The sequence below is a fragment of the Meriones unguiculatus genome, chromosome 1, assembly GCF_030254825.1.
Source record: "Meriones unguiculatus strain TT.TT164.6M chromosome 1, Bangor_MerUng_6.1, whole genome shotgun sequence".
In the NCBI taxonomy this organism is placed as follows: Eukaryota; Metazoa; Chordata; class Mammalia; order Rodentia; family Muridae; genus Meriones; species Meriones unguiculatus.
Genome location: NC_083349.1, coordinates 142361544 through 142368486, shown reverse-complemented (window position 1 = coordinate 142368486; position 6943 = coordinate 142361544). Strand labels below are relative to the sequence as shown.

The 6943-nt window shown below is 48.5% G+C and overlaps 1 pseudogene; it reads right to left on the bottom strand.

Moving 5' to 3' along the window:
* Nucleotides 1-2011: 2011 nt before the first annotated feature.
* LOC110554247 (large ribosomal subunit protein eL13-like) lies at nucleotides 2012-5774 on the bottom strand (annotated as a pseudogene).
* Between the last annotated feature and the right edge of the window lie 1169 nt (nucleotides 5775-6943).

Genomic DNA, 6943 nt, shown 5'->3' with positions numbered 1-6943 from the left:
AGGGTCAGAAGTTCAAGGCCAGCCTCCTCTACTATGTAGTGATTGAGGAGTTCAAGGTCAGCATGTTTACATAAGGATCTGTCTCAAAACAGAATGAAACCCACAAACAAAACAAAATGTGTGTGTGTTTAAGAAAGAACTGGAGCTTTTTGCTCCAGTTGTCCTCATTTGTAGTGTAGCTCATCAGTAGACCTAGATTGAGCGGGGTCCTGGGTTTTATCCCCAATACCGCAAATACCAACAAAAATGTTTGTGGACAGAGAACAAGAGTTTCCCTTGGGTTAGAAGACCTGAGGTTTGCAGGCAGGATGAGGCAACCCAGTGGAGGAAAAGGGTCCCCAGAGCAGGCAGAAGAGTAAAGGATACTCCCACAATTAAGAGTCCTCCCCAAATGCAAAGCTAACAACCACAGCATATATGCGGGAGACTTGCGGGGGACCAGCCTCAGGCAATTGTGGGTCTCCAGATTGGGAGGACTGGATTGGCCTGGGAGAAAAATCACACATTGGGGCAGGTCCATGCTGACATGACTCATTTCAAGAGACTGTTCCTGGGCGTCCATCTCTCTGCTGTCTGCTCATGCTCTCTTTGCTCTGCTCTGGAGCAGAATCAATCCCAGTTTCTTACTGTTAAATCATTTCCTTATATATTTTTTTCTACATGATCAGAAACCTTTTTGTCTTTCCCCATAATATTGGCTTTTCTCCAAGGACCCAGAGATGAGGGTAAACACAAAATAGCAAGCTGTGCTCTACCTACACGGTACAGTAACTGTACCCCAAAACTCACAGAACAGAATATAGCAAGCTGTGCTCTACAGACATGGTACAGCGATCACACTGCAAGCAAGCAAGCGTATTTAATCATTAACTCAGTGCTCTTCTCAGACAAACCTCACATCGTAGGTCATCTGGGCAAGCTCTTGCAGTTACGATAAGTGGCATAAGAACAAAGAGGTGCTAAACAAACTGGACTGTTAATTCTCCACTGCTGTTTGTAGCTGAGCAAGTTCTTGCTGAGCTCTTTCTAAACATCTTTTGTAACAGGAGTGATCATTCAGAGGGTTTCTAGCCCCTTCCTCATAAACTGTGCAAAGCTCCTGTAATTTCTCTGTCCTATCCCAAGGAGGCATGTCCATGTGACCAGGTCTTTCTAGAAAAGGTAGTTAGTATGAATCCAGTAGCTTCTCTAGGGTCTAATTCCTTTCGACTGCAGCATTCTGTGGGCCGAGTGTGGAAATTCAAACAATTCCTGATATCGTTTGATATCTATGAGCTGACTAAAGTTTTTCAGAGAACAATTAGCATAAAAGGCCTCTATGGATTCAATTTCTTGTTCAGATAATTCAGGGTCCACCGCCTTTACAGCCAGGAGGAATGCTTCCTCCACAGTGGTTGTTTCTGAGCCATTTTCTTCAACCCCAGTCCTCCTAGAAATCTTAACAGTTGCATTGACTAGGACTGAGTTAGAGGAAAACGATGGAGTCACAGTAAGAAACAAAGCAAGCAGGCATCTAGGAAAAAGCCGCAGTATTTGTGGACTGGTAAGCCAGAGATGTTTTCTCCAGGGTGACAGTGTGCCAGCAGCAGAACTGTGTCAGGCCGCTGCTTCCACAACCATGTTGTTCCTGACAGGGGACCTAGCACTAGCATGCAGGCTCCGAGACTGCCACTTGAGTCTCTGTGAGGCCTGCTTTGCTGATTCTGAGGGCTATACTCTCCAGCTGCCCCTACCCCTCTAGCTTCCATAATTCCTCCTCCCCATCTTCTGTGTTCTTCCCTGACTTCTGAGGGGAGGCACCTGTTGGAGAGCGCCAACCTGGGCTCTTTCTCCCACTAATGTCTCTGCACCCACTCCCATCAGCCTCCCACCATCTGCCACGGGGGCAGGCCTGGGAAGTTTGAGCATTTTAGGAAAGACCTCTCTTTTGTCTCCCAGGCCTCAGGAAGACAGAGATAAGGGGTGAACACGCTAGGTTTACTCAGTATCCCCGCAGGAGTTGAGATTAGGATCAGAAGGTGAGGTGTGGCTGCTGGTGGAAGGAACAGACCTGTCCCTCCACCCGACAGGCTGTAGGGCTGTGGGCATCCCCTAGGCATGCTGTGGGCTGCTGGTGGCGCAGGAAGAAGTGGGCATCTGGTTGTCCATCTGCAGGGTGGGAGGTCACAGCCTGGCTTCCCCAGGCCTAAGTGGGGCATCTCTACTTTGATTCCCGCACTCTTCCCATCCTTCCCCACATGTGGCACTGTGAGGCAACCTGCTCCTGCACAGTCTCACACTAGTTCAGAGGTTCACATCAGCAGCCCTCACAAATAGCTGTGTCTGACTCCTATTGTTGCTAGGTATACTGGCCGCAGAGGCTCTGAGAGTGGGCACAGGTTATCTAGGCACAGAATCTCAGAGTCTAGACCTGTGCCTTCTGTGGACCTCCATGATATTGTAAATGATTCGTTTCCCCCATGCTCTGTCAACCCAACGGGTTAGATTTCTCAAAGAACAAAGCCCTTTCCAGCTGGGGAAGAGGTGAGGATATGTCCACATCCCACACAGGATAAGGAGGCCTGTCTGAGATCTGCACTACAGCTCAGTTCCCATTTGTTTGAATTTTAAATCAATGGTCCAGTTACATATACTCTGTTTTAAGTTTCTTTTTCCAATGGTCCCTTTGGGAATTTTGAAATACCCAAACAGACATGATAAGTTCCTTTAACTGTGATCCTAGTTTGGAGTTTTATTGACTTATACCTCCTTTTACAGGGGTGGCAGCAAAATTCCACTCAGGGATGGTGTGATGGCTATTTTTTGGTTGTCAGCTTGAATACATCTGGAATTAACTTGAATCCAAGAGGCTGGTACACCTCTTACAAAGAGGGATTTCCTTCCTCCCTTTCTTCCTTCCTCCCTCCCTCCCCCTCCCTTTCTTTCTTTTGCTTTGCTTTATAGAAAAATGTGTTGCAACATTCCAATCGCGCATTATGGGTTTTTTTTCCAAAACCTTTCTCTGCACCTTTCTCTGATCTTTTTGCTTGGATGCCAAAGAGCTGGGCATTGGCCCAGGCCATGCGAAGACAGGCAAAAGCCTTGAAGTTATTCTCTTCTTCTGTGGTGACTCTGGCTCTCTCCTTTTTGTGGACATTCCAGATGGGCATCACAGGTCCCATTAGCGGGGTGGGCGAGTTAAGCCCTTCAGCAGAACTATCTCCCTTCTTTGGAGCGGAAGTCTTCTGGGGAAAAGTATGAGCTTGGAGCGGTGCTCCTTGCAGCACTGAACACTGACCTGTAGTGACTCAGTAGATTTGTTTCGCCTCGTAGGGTCCACAGAGATGCCGATGGTGCGAGCCATTTTCTTACAGATACCAGACACACGGAATCCTTCCACCCACGCTGGAGCCCCTGCCAGCTCGGACCTCAGAGTGGTGTCTACCTGCAGTGCACCTCGCTATAGGCCTGATGGGACCAGATGAGGGGCAGTGTGGCGCCTGCCGAGCCTTGTGTAGGCGGATCTTGAGTGCAGGCTGGTTGAACGGCCACTGAAAATCCTTCCGGAAGCGGGGCTTCAGGATCAAGCCGTCCCGGCTGGGCGCCCTGGCTGCCTCCTGTGCAGGAAACAGCCATGATTTTTTTTTTTCTTAATTAATTAAATCATTTGAATTAGCAAGACTCACTATATTTTTGAAAAGATCTATTTATTATGTATACAGTGTGCCTGCAGAAGAGGGTACCAGATCTCACTATAGATGGTGCAGGTCACCACGTGGTTGCTGGAAACTGAACTCGGGACCTTTGGAAAAGCATCCAGGGCTCTTAACCTCTGAGCCATCTCTCCGGCCCGACTCACTCTTTTTTGTATGTAAATCAAGCCAAAGCTGCCCTGATCTTGCTTTTTCTCCCAACAGGAAGAGACAGACAGGATGTAGGATGGCTCAGCAGCACCTTCATGCTTAGGGGATGGGTGGTGGGCAGTGCGGGTGCATGTCTGACAGAGCAAGCTCCCACAGGTCAGCGGGTATGGACCATCATTTCACACCCAGGCCAGTACGCCAGAGGATGCCCATCTCCGTGAGCTTTAGTGTGTGGGCCTCTCTGCAGGCGTGTTCTTAGAAGTGGAACAGCACCTGGCCTCATCCTGCGTACCCAGGACAGGCACAGTGGTGGCCGGAGTGGGAATACACTAACTATTTATTATATATATATATATTTTTATGTATATAGTGTTCTGTCTGCTCCTAACCTCTGCTCCATCTCTTCAGCCTCCGGATAGACCCATTTTAACCTGGATCTTTTGAGATAGGAAGGTTTACCTTTAACCTGGGCCACATCTGCTGGTGACAGCCTATACAAAAGACAGGACAGGAGGAAGCTTTGGCTCTCTGCCTGCTTGTTCTCAATCTTACAGGCAAGTCCATTTCATCACTGGCATCAGAGCCTGCTTCTTCAGGATTCTGGCTTATACCACGGACTGGATTCTTAGGCTTTTTCTGTTAGTAGACAGCCATTGTTGGACTAGCTGGACTGCAACCCGCAAGCCATTCCAGTAAATTCCTGGGCTGGAGCGATGGCTCAGCCGTTAAAGGCTGGGCTCCTAACCAAATGTGTATACGTATATATGTAAATTCCCTTTCTATAGCTCTCTATAGATCCATTCTATCAGTTCTCTTCTAGAGCTGTCTCAGTAGCCCAATAATTCTTCATTCTTGGAATTTCCCGTCTGGTACTTTTTCCAGGCAACAGAAGCTGCAGGAAGGGAAGCTGTGCATGGCAAGAGTCCCCTTACCTTGAAATACCTATAGTGGTTTGCTTTGTTTTATTGTGGTTCTGGGGACTGAACCCAGGCCTCTCCCGGGTCAGGTGAGTTACCACTGAACATTTCCCCCAGTGCTGGGTCTGTTTTTCGTTGCTTCGTGTGTGATGACTCAGATGGGTGGTGACCAAATGCTGTACTGAAAAGGATGTAATATTTTTCAACACTTCCAGATTTTTTTTTTTGTTGCTGCTTCTGGTCAGAATCTTTCTCTGCTTTTTCCACCCAGTCCTGCAGATGGAAATGTACCTTTAAAGCTGTCCCTGTGCCACCTCCATGCAGAACCTGCCACGTCAAGCTGAAAAGGAATCCTGAAAAGCTAAAACTCTTGCAATGGCCTCTTTGTTCCCACCTCTATTTCTGCCTGCCTGCTTTGGTCAAGGTTCTGCAGAGAATCTCTCTCTTTCTCTCTCTCTGTCTCTCACACACACATACTCCCTCAAGTGCACAATAAATTGGCTTCTCTGACTTCAGAGCTAAACCTGGGTACCTTTAGTGTGAGTCAGCATAGACAACACATGAGCACATGACACAGGGAGTCATTTCAGGCAGGTCCAGAGACCCGAGTCATGAAAGCAGACAGTCCCAGTCTGAGGACCAGCAGGCTTGACACCCTGAAATTGCTCTTGGGTCATTTCAAGGCAGTCACGGGTGGAGGAAGCCTTTGTCTCAGCGCTAAGGTGCCCAGGCAGGAACAATTCTTTTCTCCTTGGGGTGGGGGTTCAGCTTCCTGCCTGCAGTCTCACAGACGCTCAGACCTTTCATGGGCTGGATGAGCTACATCCACAGCAGGGAGACCCGCTTCACACCTGCTAACTTACACACGCACCCCAAACACCCCACAGAAGCCCAGCCTCTGGTCTGGGCGCCGAAGGGCCTGCTGAGGTAGACATGCTCTGTGCACAGCAGGATCTGGGAGCCCTTGTGCAACTTTCCCTTGACTCTTTCCAGCTGGCTTCTGCTTAAGTGCCATCGGTGGAAGTCATGCCAGAGGCTGGATGGAGATCCGGAGGAGGACAGTGTGCTCTTCTCTTCTTTGCCTCATGGTGTGCCTGAGCTGGGGAAAGCGTCAGGGGTGGTAAGAGTGACAGGCGAGCGTGTTCTCAGCACAGGTGCAGCAGGGGAAATGGCCTTTGCCATCCAGCATCACAGTGATTGTGTGGAGCCTAGGCCTGAAGGACGCAACACTGGCAGACATTTTGGGTCCTGTGTCTCTGCAACGAGAGCAGGAATGCAAGGTGACAGCCCATGAGTGCATCAGAACTAGCAACAGTGGAGGCCCCAGAAGCTTTGATGGTGCAAGCTTCATTGGCCTTGGCGAGCACCGTTTCCTCTTCATCTCTATAGTCCTTATGGTAACACTGGGACTTCATTATAACTGTCCTTCTTAAAATGGGGGCATAGGTACCAAGACCTCATAGATGCCCAAAACTCATGTGTTTGAGTTCTTGGCTCATAGGGAGTGGCACTATTAGGAGGTGTGTTTTGCTGGAGTAGGTGTGGCCCTGTTGGAGAAAGTATGTCACTGTGGAGGAGGGTTTTGAGGTCTCATATGCTCAAGTCTGGCCAGTGGCACAAAGTAACCTTCTGCCTGTGGATCAAGATGTAGAACTCTTGGCTCTTCCAACACCGTTTCTGCTCGCAGCCATGCTTTCCACCATGATAATAATGGACCAAACCTCTGAAACTGTAAGCCAGCCCTTGTTGGCGTTACCTTTTATACTATTTTATTTTAGTTTCTTTTAAAAAAAGATTTACTTATTATTTATATAGTCTTATGCCTGCATCTATGCCCGCTTACCAGAAGAGGGCACTAGACATTTATTATAGATATTTATTATAGATGGCTGTGAGCCACCATGTGGTTGCTGGGAATTTATTATAGATGGCTGTGAGCCACCATGTGGTTGCTGGGAATTTGGACCTTTGGAAGAACAGCCAGTGCTCTTAACCTCTGAGCCATCTCTCTGCCCCCTTATTGGAGTTTCTTATGCCTGTTCCTCCCTATGATATCCCAATCCCTTCCAACACCCCAATACTGGGTAGGAGAGAAAGGAGGTTAATGGAGAGAGGGGGCAGAGTTCTCTTTAGCTACTTCCTGCTGGCTAGGGTCCTCAGGTTCCTTGGGGGAAGTCCAGTCTT